Source organism: Vigna umbellata, chromosome 5 (genome assembly GCF_029865625.1).
Source record: "Vigna umbellata cultivar VRB3 chromosome 5, Vumbellata_1.0, whole genome shotgun sequence".
In the NCBI taxonomy this organism is placed as follows: Eukaryota; Viridiplantae; Streptophyta; class Magnoliopsida; order Fabales; family Fabaceae; genus Vigna; species Vigna umbellata.
Window position 1 is genome coordinate 70,321,661 of NC_142169.1, and position 13,349 is coordinate 70,335,009.

Here is a 13,349-nt window from a genome sequence, read left to right on the forward strand (position 1 = left end):
AAAATGACCGTAGAAAAAAATATATAAAATATATTTAATTTGATTTGATTTGTTTTAATTTTACTCAAATTATAATTGATCACGAAAATTGGGTTCGAAGATATTCATTTCTCTATTTTATTTTATTTTATTCTTTTACTTTTCTTTTATTAATGTATATCTGAATTTTTTTTCTTTCTACTTTTCATTTGGTTTCTATTCTTTTAATAATAAATGCTACCGTTATCTAATTAGAATTGGATTTAGTGTAAATTTATTTCTAAAATATTTGTAATCATAGTTATCTAGTGTTTGAGGTTTTACCGGTTTTATCAGTTTAGAAATACTATTATCTTTAGTTTTGATTTTGGTAATTTTTTTACTAGGCTTATTGAAAATTTGTTATAATTTCTACTTTTAGCTATTACTATGAATCCAAACAATTGCTATATAGCTATATAAGAAAAACCACCTTAAAATATGAGTGGCTGTGGATTTTATATGATGATGATGGAGTATATTGTTGTTAAAATTGTTTGAAATGTGTTTGATACGTTTTGATGGATGGAATTAATTTTGAATTCGGTAAAGATCGAGTTAAAACCATATTGTTCAACTTTTGTGCTGATCAAAATAGTATCTATTAAAAACTTGATAGAGTTGTAAAAAAAATTTCAGAAAGTCTAAGATAGTTTTGAATAAACATGTGCTTCATTTTACTATTTATGTTTTTTTTTATCTAAATGAATGTAGTGAGCATAATAATTCACAAAAAAATATATATTGTTAAATTTGATATATATATATATATATATATATAGTTACAAATTAATTAATTTCATTCTTACATTTAATTAACTATTCTGACTATATCCATTTTTTTTCTGTTTTTAATAATGATTTTCAAAGTTGTTTATAAGTAATTTATTTAAATATATTGAAATCTAAACCAGATAAAAAGAATTATTTTATTTTAGAATTAAATATATTTGTAGTATTTGAACTTACGTTAATTCTAAATTTTGATATATTTTTTTCAAACTTTTAAAATAAATAAATATAATTTTTTAACTCAATTTATTTTTTAAATTTAGAGTTATATTTATTTTTTTTAAGTCTAAAACTAAAATATATTAAAGTTTTGGATATTAAACAAATTTTATTTTCGAAATTAAAACTATATTTTAGGTAAAGAGGTTAAGTTAATATATGCTTCCTACTTTTTCATCTGTACTTCTTATTATATTTTAATTATTTTAACATTGGCATATAGAAAAAAAATATCTACAAAGTTCACAATTAATTATTTAAATAAATTAAATATATTTTAAAAAAATTTAATGGCTTTTCAATTTTATAAAATAAATACTTTGTAACTAGTCATCTTTGTATTTTAATATTTATTCATTCTTTTTATATTTTTTGAAAATGTTTTACAAAGACATTGAAGAAGATTCAAATAACTTTTTATTAATATAAGAAAAACTTGACTCAAATAACCTAACGGACCAATTTAAATCAATTAAGAGAACTTATATATTAATCTAATCATATATAAGAACTTTGTTCTTATTATTGTCATATCAAAACTTTTAAAAAAAGTAGGTCGAATCTGTCACCAATAATTTGATTTAAAGCAAACAAATTGAGTATAGGACAACAGAAGAAATTTGAATAGAAAAAAAAAGGAGAAAGTGCCTCTTATAAGGTAATATATACGGAAAAAGAAGACAAACAAAATTATATTATTTATAATTTTTTCTTTCTTTCTCTTCCGACCAAAATACAAAGGTATCATATCCTTTTTATCATCCCTAACTTTAGAGGACCATCTATTTTACTTCCTTTTCATGTACATAAATATTAAGAGTTGGCACAATATGCAACTTACATTGTGCTACTTTTAAAATGTGTTTTCAAAGAATAATGTTAGATGCCTAGCTATCAATATGATTAAATTTATGGAAAGAAAAAATATATATCTGGCTTCCAAATAAACAAGATAATATTCCAAATTCAATTTGTCACACCAAATGATAAGATTGTTTAAATATTTCGTTTGAAAGTTTGTAATTTGTCAATAATTTATTACTCTTTATCTTTAATTGTAATTATTTTACTACTGAAAATAGAAAATAGTAATGAAATCATTAATGTAATAAAAAATATTTCGAATAAACATAATTACATTTCGTTTAGTTGTAAATTCATGTATTTGTTATTTTATATGAATGAATATAATCTACTTTCATAATTGATTTTCAATAATATTATGCATAAAATTAGAGCTGTTAAAACGGGTAATCCGGCTCGACCCGGCCCGACCCATCACGGGTTGGTCATTTGTGAGCCAATCCAATCCGGCTCATTTATTAGCGAGCTAAACAAATTTGAACCCGACTCGACCTACCGTTGGTTGGCGAGTTAAACGGGTTGGCTCATTGGCTCACTTAACTATAAGGCTTTGAGAGCTACTCTCTTCACCACCTCAATTGCTCCCTACACCTCTCCATATTTTTTCTTATTCCAAAAATATCCTAGGTTAAAATTTTTTAACTTTTACCATTTAACTTTATTTACCTTTTTTAAAACCTAATTTTGTAGCTCACACCCCTTCACTTTTCTCTTTCTCTGATTACACACAAACTTCACCCCCTCACTTTCTCTCTTCACAGAGAGAGCCCCCACCCCTCCTTTCTCTCTTCCTCTCTTCTTCGCACACACAAAACCCCCACCCCCTCTCTCTTTCTCTTTGTTTATTCTTCCCTTGCACATTTTTGTGGTTAAAGCTTCCTTCTTTTTGTTCTTTTTGTTCTTTTTGTATACATGCTCTGTTAATGGATGTATGTGGTGTGTTGTGTAAGAGGAAGAAGCAGGGAAACGTGAAGACTTGAACGGATGTGGGAAATCCGTTCAGCCTTCAACAGATCTTGAGATCTGTCCACGGATGTCGAGATCCGTTGAAGACTGAACGGATTTCCCACATTTGTTCAAGTCTTCTCGTTTCAACTCTTTTAAATTTTTTTTGTTTTTCGTTTATTAATTTTTTTTTGTAGATTTTAATTTCTTAACATTGTAAATGTTTATTTATGTAGATTTTACATAATTTAATAATTTTTGTAATATTTTGTATGTATAAAAAATTGTTAAAAAATAAAACAAATGGTTGAAAGAGAAAAGTGAAGGGTGAGGGGGTGAGGGCTGCAGAATTAGGGTTTTAAACAAGTTAGGGAGTGGGGATGCATTGTTCAACGGATCTTGATTTACGTCAATCTTCATGAGAAAAAACTTTTAACTGTAGGGCAAAATAGGAATGGAGAGGTGTAGGGAGCAACATGTGGTGATGGAGGGAGTAACCCTCTAAGCTTTTTTAAAATAAAAAAATTATAATTTTTTTAATTCAAATTTAAATAAATTTCACTCTAAAATGATGTTAAACTCCAAAGACAATTCAAAATAAAAAAAATATCATACAATCCGCGTAATCCAAAAACAAGCACAAAAGTCGAACAAAATAAGATTTTAATATTGATAATTTTTGTATCACTTGTCCGTTTATAATATTAGAGTCTTGAATAGATAAATCTATAATATATTTCTTAAAACATCTTTTTTTATCCTCATCTATAATATAATAAAAAAATACTAACTAATAATATTGAAACAAAAAATAATAAATAATTAAATTAAATTAGGTGCGTTGGTAAGCCAACCCAGCTTACCACGGGTTCAACCCGGTGAGCCACTAGTACAAAAACAGCGTATAACGTAACGCGTTCAACGTCCAACAACTGAATAGCCAACGTTAAAAATGACCGGTGGCATTTTTGTAAATAAAATGCAATTATTAAACGTCGTTTAGAATTGTAATTCGACGTAAAAGGATATAAAACGTCGAATGCCCCAGCGTTAGACGTTAAAAGGTTAGTGAATTCAATAAAAATTTAAGCAGGAGATTGAAAATTCATTCACTTTATCTTAGCGCGCGAGACCCTCTTCTCTTCTCAAACTTTTCTCGAACGAAGTTTGACAACCATCATAAGTAATCTTTCTTTCATTTGATACAAAATGCATGTTAATTAATTACTTTATGTATGATTTTCGTTTGTTTTGACCGATTATTTTCGTGCTCTTGTCTTTCATATGTGCATTTTGCTTTCTCTGTCACGGGTGACGACGCTTTATTCCGACGAACCCACCTTTTGAAGGTTAGTTTTCGTTTTCGTTTTGACGAACTTACTTGTTGTTTTTTTTGTTGAACTTGTTTGTTGTTGTTTGGTTGAACTTGTTTGTTGTTGTTGTTTGATTGAACTTGTTTGTTGTTGGTTATGGTTGTTTGTTGTTGATACTATACTACACGTTCATAATTCCTGCTTTATAAAAGACCAAAAACTGAAACTTGGTGTTTTTCTGCTTTTAAGATCTCGTAGAGTTGTAAAAAAGGATCACAATTAGTTAAAAAACAAAACAAAAAATTGATTAACGTCGTATATTGACAAAATTGAAAAAAAAAATGATTAACGTCGTATATTGACAAAATTTGACGTCAATTTAACGTCTCCTGATATGACGTCATTCGTGAATTTGCCGTTAAAAGCTCAAAATATTCGACGTTGTACGCGATTTTTGTACTAGTGACCATTCTAAGTGAGCCGGATTGAAAACTACCCCGCATAAAAAAATTATATTTTTTTCGAACCCAACTCAGGTCAAACCCGTAGTGGGTCGGGTTGGCTCACGGATTACAACCCAGTACTAAATAAAATTTACGTATCTTTTTCAACAATATATACCAGAAACATTATCATTTTTATATTATATTTTTGTGTTTAAATTATGTGTGCTAATCGTTTTGTAATTAATGAATTATTAAGAGAATGTATTTCATATATTATGGACAAAATTACTTTTAAAAGCATATTAAGATAGAAACAAATTATTATTATTTAGTATATTTTATTGCTTTTATCTTTAGAACATTGTTTGCGATACATTTAACGATAAATTATACTATAATCAATAAAATTTGTATTTTTACTTTGAAAATAACAATACATTAAAATTAATTTATAAATATCTGAGTAAGTTAAAATTTTAAAAAATAGAAACTTAAAAGTATAATATTGTGAGGAGAAGTAAAATTAATATTGCAAAGAAGTAACTATTGATTATATAAGCAAAATTATAAAAATTATAAAAATAAATTATGTGGAACTATTTTATTTGCAAAATAAGGATAACTGCATTACTTAAATTAATTGAATACACACCAAAAATAATATAGGTATTTAATTGTAAAATATTAATTTATTATTTTAATTACTTTAATTAAGATGTTTTATATTTAGAGGCAAAGTAGTTGTAATTAGGACTGAAAAAAAAACTAAAAAATATTAGGTATATAAAACTAACAAACAATTTTTTCTGAAAAAACCAAGTAAAATATATATTAACTTATCTATGAAACGTGTTTAATTTTTTGTACAACTTCTAAATCGCTTATTTTAAAAAATAATTAAATTCAATATAATAACATGAAATAAATATATAGAGATGTAGAAAATGTTATCATGAGATTAAGCCTGTCTTAGTAACTATTAGCAAAATTAATAATAATTTCTAGTAACATAATATAAAAGAAAAAAAAATAGATAACCATCAAAAAGAATGATAATATTTTAGCTTTAATGATTGATAATTTAGTAGTGGAATGGTAGCTATGTTAGGAACATGAATGGTCCATTGGTGATACAATTTGCTCCCTCTTTTATAGCATGTATTATGCAATTGTTGTTGCATAATGCATAATAGGAGCTTATGGTTTGTTACTAACTAACTCTTCAACAATAGTTTCCTTGTCTCTCATTATTGTTTTCTTTCAAGTCCAATGGTCTAAAGCACCTTTTTCTTTTTAAGACTAATTATCTTTTTTTTTAAGGGATATAAGAAAGGATCACAAATTTCAATTTGAATGATAAGTTTAAAAAGAAAAATTATGTGAACAGGATGATAAATAAAATTATATTTGTAGGTATTATTTGTATCTGTTAATGTTTTTTAACGAGAAATCTTCACATTAATTGATTATTAAAAAATATAAATAATATTTGATATTTTAAATTAAGTATGACGATGAATATGTATATATATGCGTATTTTTATCTTCTTTATAAATTATTAAAATATTTATAATTTATATTTTCAAAATATTTTTTTAACACAATTTTAATTATATTTTTTTCATTGAATCAAATATATTAAAATGATTAAACTTATGTACTTATTTTATTTAATTCTTAATTTTTGTTTCATACCCTTGTTTCGATAAAATAATTTTCAAAATCTATCATGAATATGAATGATAAATCTAAAACGTATGTTTTCTTTTTTTCATACTCTTAATTTTATATATTTTTTTTGTGTAATTTAGTTTTTTGAAAAAATTTATTAGTTTTTTATGATGTAGAATATAGATTTTATGATTCTTTGCACAATTCTTTTTGTTTTTTAATTCATTCAAATAAGTATAATTTACTGTAATTGTATAAAGACCCTTCATTATAATATAATATTTTATTTCTATATTTTTTTTATCAATATCCGGAATAAATTAAAATTCAAAAAATGAAATATTTATGTTTGAATTTGAATTGTTGTTATTAATATTTGTTTTACAATTTTATCAAAGTGATGTATTATAATATTTATTAGTATAGAAGAAGAGATCTTGTTAGAGTTAGGAGAAAACCAATAAAAAAAAGTTTGAAATATTTTTAAACTTTATTATTTGTTTTTTTATGATTTTAAAATAATTTTCAACTTGTCTTTCTTTCTATTTTCTTAAACAATGAGTATCAAGATTAAGATTATAAGTATCAAATCCAAAATTTTCACAACAATCAACTCTCTCAATATATTTAAAACCTATATTAATTAAAATTTAGAATAATAGAAAAATAGAAACGTAGTTATACATGTTACATGGTGAGAATAAAAATTGGACAAAACTTTCTTATTGATTATTTGATGAGGACCATAATTTACTGTAAGAATAAAGATAAGATAATGAAATTCACCTCCTTCTAACCAACTTGTCATCATTTTTAACAAAAGAATAATTATATTTTGACAACATTTTTTTGACAATATTTTAACATTATCAACGTGTCATTCTTTGATTGGTCCAAAATTACTCCACAATCAATAATAATAATAATCATGAACACCACCATGGACCAATCACATAATGACACGTAAATGGTGTTAAAATGTTGTAAAAAAAAATAGTCAAAGTATCATTATCCTTAACAAAATGTGTGAAAAGTGAATGAAAATTCACAATGTTATACTTTTTTTCTCTCTTTCAAAATCAATCTAACCTACAAATTCATCACACCTTACAATTCACCACAAATGTGCACCATCACCATCATACTACCCAAGTGCACAACTCAATGTTATTTTCATTGAACAAGTCATCCATAAAAAAAAAAAAAAAAATAGAAGGAGAAGGAAAGAAGTTACACCACCTCGTACAATCGCCACCATACCCCGTCATTGTCGCGCTGTCAGAGCACCTGTAATTGAAGAACAAAACTAAAAGAGTTGGGTATAATCAGGAATTAAAACGGGAAAGTATTTAAGAGATTGTTACTTAACAACCAAGTTCTTGCTTAATTGTACAGACAATGAGAGAAAGAAAGATTGAAAAGGACATCATAAAGAGAGAGATGATTTTTAGTTTTAACTCTCAAATTATGCAACTTCTAGGAAATTATATTAGTGAAACTTTTTATATATTAGGAAAAGAAATAAAAGGAAATTATATCTTTAAGAATAATTTTATACACTGTTTAAAGTTTACTATTTATAATAACTGTTAATTTCATATAAATATAATATTAATGAAATCTGAATCTAATTACATAAAAAAATTAACATTATTTTTAATTGAATATTTTAAAAAATTGAAAACAACATAATAAAGAGTGAGATAATTTTTAATTTTAACTCTCAAATTATACAACATTTAGAAAATAATTATTGAAACTTTGTATGATATTCTATTTTTTTATTTTTATCTAATACTTGAATTTTCTATAATAATTTCATAATAAGTGATCACATATATATTTATTTTAGTGAATTGTTATCTTGAGAAGAAAAAGTTTTTAAAAGATAGATAAACTTAAAAGGTAGCAAATGAGAAACATATGTAATCCTTATAAAAGGTAAAAACAACTTTTGACTTAGTTCATTACATTTTTATAGTTATTCTACAAGATAGGGAGCGAAGAATTTTTGTTTCACGTAGTTCTTTAAATTTTCATTTTCACATTGAAAAATGATCATATACATTTTAAAATTTTGTTACTTTATGTGTTTTATTTATTTTTATTTGTTCATTTCAAGTTAAACAAAGTAAAACAGATTTAGGAAGATCAAGTTATCTGTCTATTAAGATTTTAAGTGTGAGTCTAAGTTTTACATTAAATAAAAATGAGAAAGTAGAGCATCGTAAGGTCAAAGATCCATTAACTCATTGTTTTAAGGTTTTAGATAAAGAGTGATGTAAATCCTTATATGATTGGACTCATATCTCTCAGTTGTATTTATATCTTTCGAATAAACTTTATCTTCCTCCTAGATATACACAATAGTGTTATTACTTGATACTTTTGGTAGAAAGACTCATATGTGCAAACATGGCCAGAAGATTACTATAAAAAGTTCATTCCAAGATACCGAATATATTCTCATGTAAATTATATCGTGGCAATGTAACTACAAAAAGTGTTTCTTCCATAAGTCACCAAGTCTGAAGCTTGTACTTGTAAAAACAAAAGTTGCTACGAATAAAGAATCCTATGTTTCACTCTCTGTTCAAACCAAACTGATGTATGCTATCACTATTTAAAATATGTTCTGAAATATGGTTTCTTTGTGGCTAAAGATGACTTAGATAGTGAAATAGTTTCAGGAATTTAATTGTTAGGGGTAAGAGTGAGTTGATATATATATATATATATATATATATATATATATATATATATATATATATATATATATATATATATAGAGAGAGAGAGAGAGAGAGAGAGAGAGAGAGAGAGAGAGAGAGAGAGAGAAACAAGGAGATAAGTATGAGTGTGGAAATTGAATCAAAGTATCGAATGGTAAGAAATGTAATTTTTTAAATATCATTTTAATTTTGGTTATATGGTTAAAGTAAATTATGTATTGTTAAATATCCAAATATTTGTCTTGATTAATGTTTGTCTTAGATATTTGCTCGATGTAATTGGAAGATTACTTGCAAAACATCTCAATGTTATAATAAGTAAAAATTTGATCATTAATATGTATTAAATATAATTACTTATAATATTTATAGTTTTTAGAATGAATTTTTAATTTTTAATTACAACTAAATTACTAGAAATCATACTTTGCGTTAAATTAATTAGTGTTAATGATAATTTCATTATACTTATCCCATTCTCTCTAGATAATAATCATTCGATCTCTAGTATATATCTGATTCTATGATCTTACAATATAATTTCCCATTCATTATTAATATCTAGTTAAATAGATAAATTGTAATGAATAGAATCAATTCATATTTATTGCAATATGATAAGTATATAAAAGAATATCAATGAAAAAATAAAATATATTTAAATGAATTAATCCATTTAATCCACTCAACTAATATTACAAAATTTCTTATTCATAAAAAGTTAAAATGAATTTAATTAATTCCTGTAAGGCATGATTAGTTCATTTGAAACCACTGCTTATACATGTAATTTATGAGCTGTAGTGGAAGGACTGTTTACTGATAGAAAGAACATGCACATTCACACATTTTTGCCACCAAAAGTTATTCCCTTTCAAATCATCACTTTGATTCATTGAATCATGCTGCTTTTGCACTTTTAGGGATATATCTCAACACCATCTCCATTCTTCCTTTACCAAAAAAAAAATAAAAAAACTTTAACCTGTATATATTATCAATATAAAAGTTAAATTGCTAGCCATAAAAATCATAATAGATAAAGTTATTTTAAATCACTATTATTAGCCTGATTTTATTAGTTATTGATTATCATTAACGCGCTTAATCTTATCTGAATTATTTGAAACGGGCCTACAAGATTTGCAATGTTGAGAACACTAAGAAGTTAGTTGTACAACACTTCCTCGACATGTCCTGCTTCAACCTTCCTCGGCAGCACACAGGCACCAGTGTAAACCAGTCAAACTAAGATCACTATTTCAACTTTTAGCTTAATTTATGCAAAACATTATCTAACATTATTGTTTTTCACAAAATTTATATTTAACAATCAACTGTTCGATTAGCGTGTACTGTTTTGCTATAATATATAAAAAAATATAATTTTATATTCGTGGAGATAACTTCAAATTAAAAATCTAAGATCATTAGCACTTTTATTTCTTTTAAGAAAATTATGACTACCAATTTAAAATACGAATATGAAACTTAAGAATTCAAATTAAGTACATCACGTATATTAGATATAATAAAAAAAAATACTATAACATTGTTGGTAAGATAATAAATAAATTTTCAATTATCTAAATAAGACATGTAAAAGAGATTTTTTTTAAGAGCGTAAGCCATTAATAAGTTAATTAAATTAAATTTACAATATTTAAATTTGAAAATTCGATTATTAATAAAATTATGTTAATTAATATTTTAATGAATCAGATTCTGACAATATATGAATAGTTTAAGTCACTGGTCTGCCATGAAATAATGTAAAGTGATGAAAAAATATTGCTCAAACACGAATTCGCAAATTCAATGTACTACATTAATTATGGTAACACATCAACAACTAATTTTATAGTATCGTCAATATATAATATATTATTTGGTTATATAAACAAAATAACTAAAAAATAAAATAAACTCATGACTTACCACTTAGGATAAGATTTACTATACAAATGATTATATTGATTAACATAAATATGGGATAACATTTTTCTAAAGAGTGATAGTTTAATTTTAAAACGATAAAAATATCACGTGACAAAAGAAGAATATATAAAAAACATAACAATAATAATAAGATTTAACTTTAATAGTACAAGAGATTGATATGACTCAATTTTAAAAATTTGTAATTTTTTTATTTTTGTTTAATTGTGAGATTTAAACTTATATTTAGATTTTGAAAAAAAATTGATAGGAAGAAATAAAAAATAGAATAAAGAAATAGTGAATTGCAAATACATATACCTAACTAATACCAAAAATAGTTGAAATGTTAGAGTGTTGTGAAAAGGAATATTAAGAAGGAATATATTGTGAGGATAAGGGATATGGTGCTGCCAAAAGACTTTGTTCCTTTGATTTTGTGAAGTATGTGTGAGAGAATCCGAGAAGGAGCATGGGAAAGTGGCTCCACGAACCACTGCGAAAGCTATGCTCTCAACACAGGTAGAGTCAAATATACCACATGTACTCTAAATGTTTATAACAACTTGTGCAATCACTTTGTGTGGATTATAAATCCATAATTTCTGTTTCACTTTCCAATAATCTTCAACTCCTTTTTGTACCAAATTCTCCCACTTTTCAAACCTTCTAAAAATTAACAATTTTTCTTTATATTTATTGTTACTATCGAGTAGGTTCGATCGACCGGGCATGCTTAGTCGCTATCGATTAGCTGAGACCGATTGTCCAGTCGACTAACCGGGTACGTAAGGTTGATGGAAGCCGATCATCTCCGGTTGGACGTCAGAGTAGAATTTGCGAACTCTCCAATCGATTGGCTGGAGACAGCCTTTGAAGGACCATAAATGCGTAATTAATAGTGTAACGGTCAGTGTCGAGCAGTTAAAGTGAACATTGATCGTTATTAAGAGGTAAATTAATGGTTAGTATTTTTTGAAACCATATAAATAACAATCAATTGAGAAGGTAAACTCTCTGTTCTTTCATTAATTTTTAATAGATTTCCAAAAATAAGTTCTGACTTGAGCGTTGGAGTGTTTTCTCTGCAGGTCACCCCATTTTAATAAAGCGAGTAAGAGTCACGAGGTAAGGCTAAAAGCGAGGAAAACCGATCGGGAGGAAGAACGATCCCAGCGATAACAGCAGGAATTTTCCTCGGTCCCTTTCAGCAGAAATATTTATATTCGCCTTAATTCATTTCAAGCTCCATTATGGGATTTTTCTTTTCCACTTTTGTTTCGTATATTGCCAGATATCATATACAAGCTTCTCTTTCGGCTACGATTTGATACGATCGAGTTAATAATAATTATTGTCTAAATGAACAACATAATTGTAGTAATTAACAAACATTAATCAAACAATACGCAAACCGAGTGATGCATGATTAAGCCTTAAAATATACTTAACAAAATCAATTTAAAAAGACGAAAAGATACATGGCAATTTCCATAAAGCCATAAAAGAAGACATAACCCAAAAAGACAAGCGTACCGAGACTTTTCAAATTTTGGTAAAGCAATGAAAGAAGCGATTTGCCGGAGCCGTGAATTTTAAACATAGAAACAGATTTTTCGTTTTTGTTTTTCGTAGCAGTATATGATTATATGAGTGTTTAACATATTCTGAAACATGATATGCATACGAGAACCAATGAGTATGAATGTAGCATATTCTAAAACATGAAACGAGAAACATTGAAGGAGTAGTTGGATAAAGTAATGTGGTCGTAGGCCATGGTTGAGCAGCAACATTAATTGAATCTGCTGAACGGTTCAAGTAATCTTCGCACAGGAATTGGTCCAGTTTGTCTTCCACTGTCCTCTGCATCTGTCAGCTTCAAACCAAAGCAATGCCAAGCCAAAAGCGTAACATCCAATTGGCAAGACGTCCCGATTGACCTATTATTTTATTTTACTTTTTCTTATATTATTATTTTATGCCTTGCACGTGCCGATAAAAGTTAAACTATATATATTATATAATTTTATAATTTAAGATTATCTTAGAATTGAACTTTAAATCTAACTCAACTTCACAAAACTAACTTGTAAAGTGAGATTTGGATTCAATTATAAATTATAAATTGATTTTACCTCTAATCGATGAGTCCCTCAATTATTAAATGTGGTTTAGTCATTTTTTCAAAATTTATTTCATTTTTATCATAATTAACTATGTGTCACAGTCGATTCTAATTTTATTTTGACTGTAATTAAAATTAAAAAAAAACATTAAATTATAGGATGATTTTTATATATAATTTAGCTTTTATATTTTATATTATATATTATTAACTTTTTCTTGATTTTGTTGTGTTTTTAATTACTTGAATAATAATTATAATATATTTTAATCGTTTATTTAT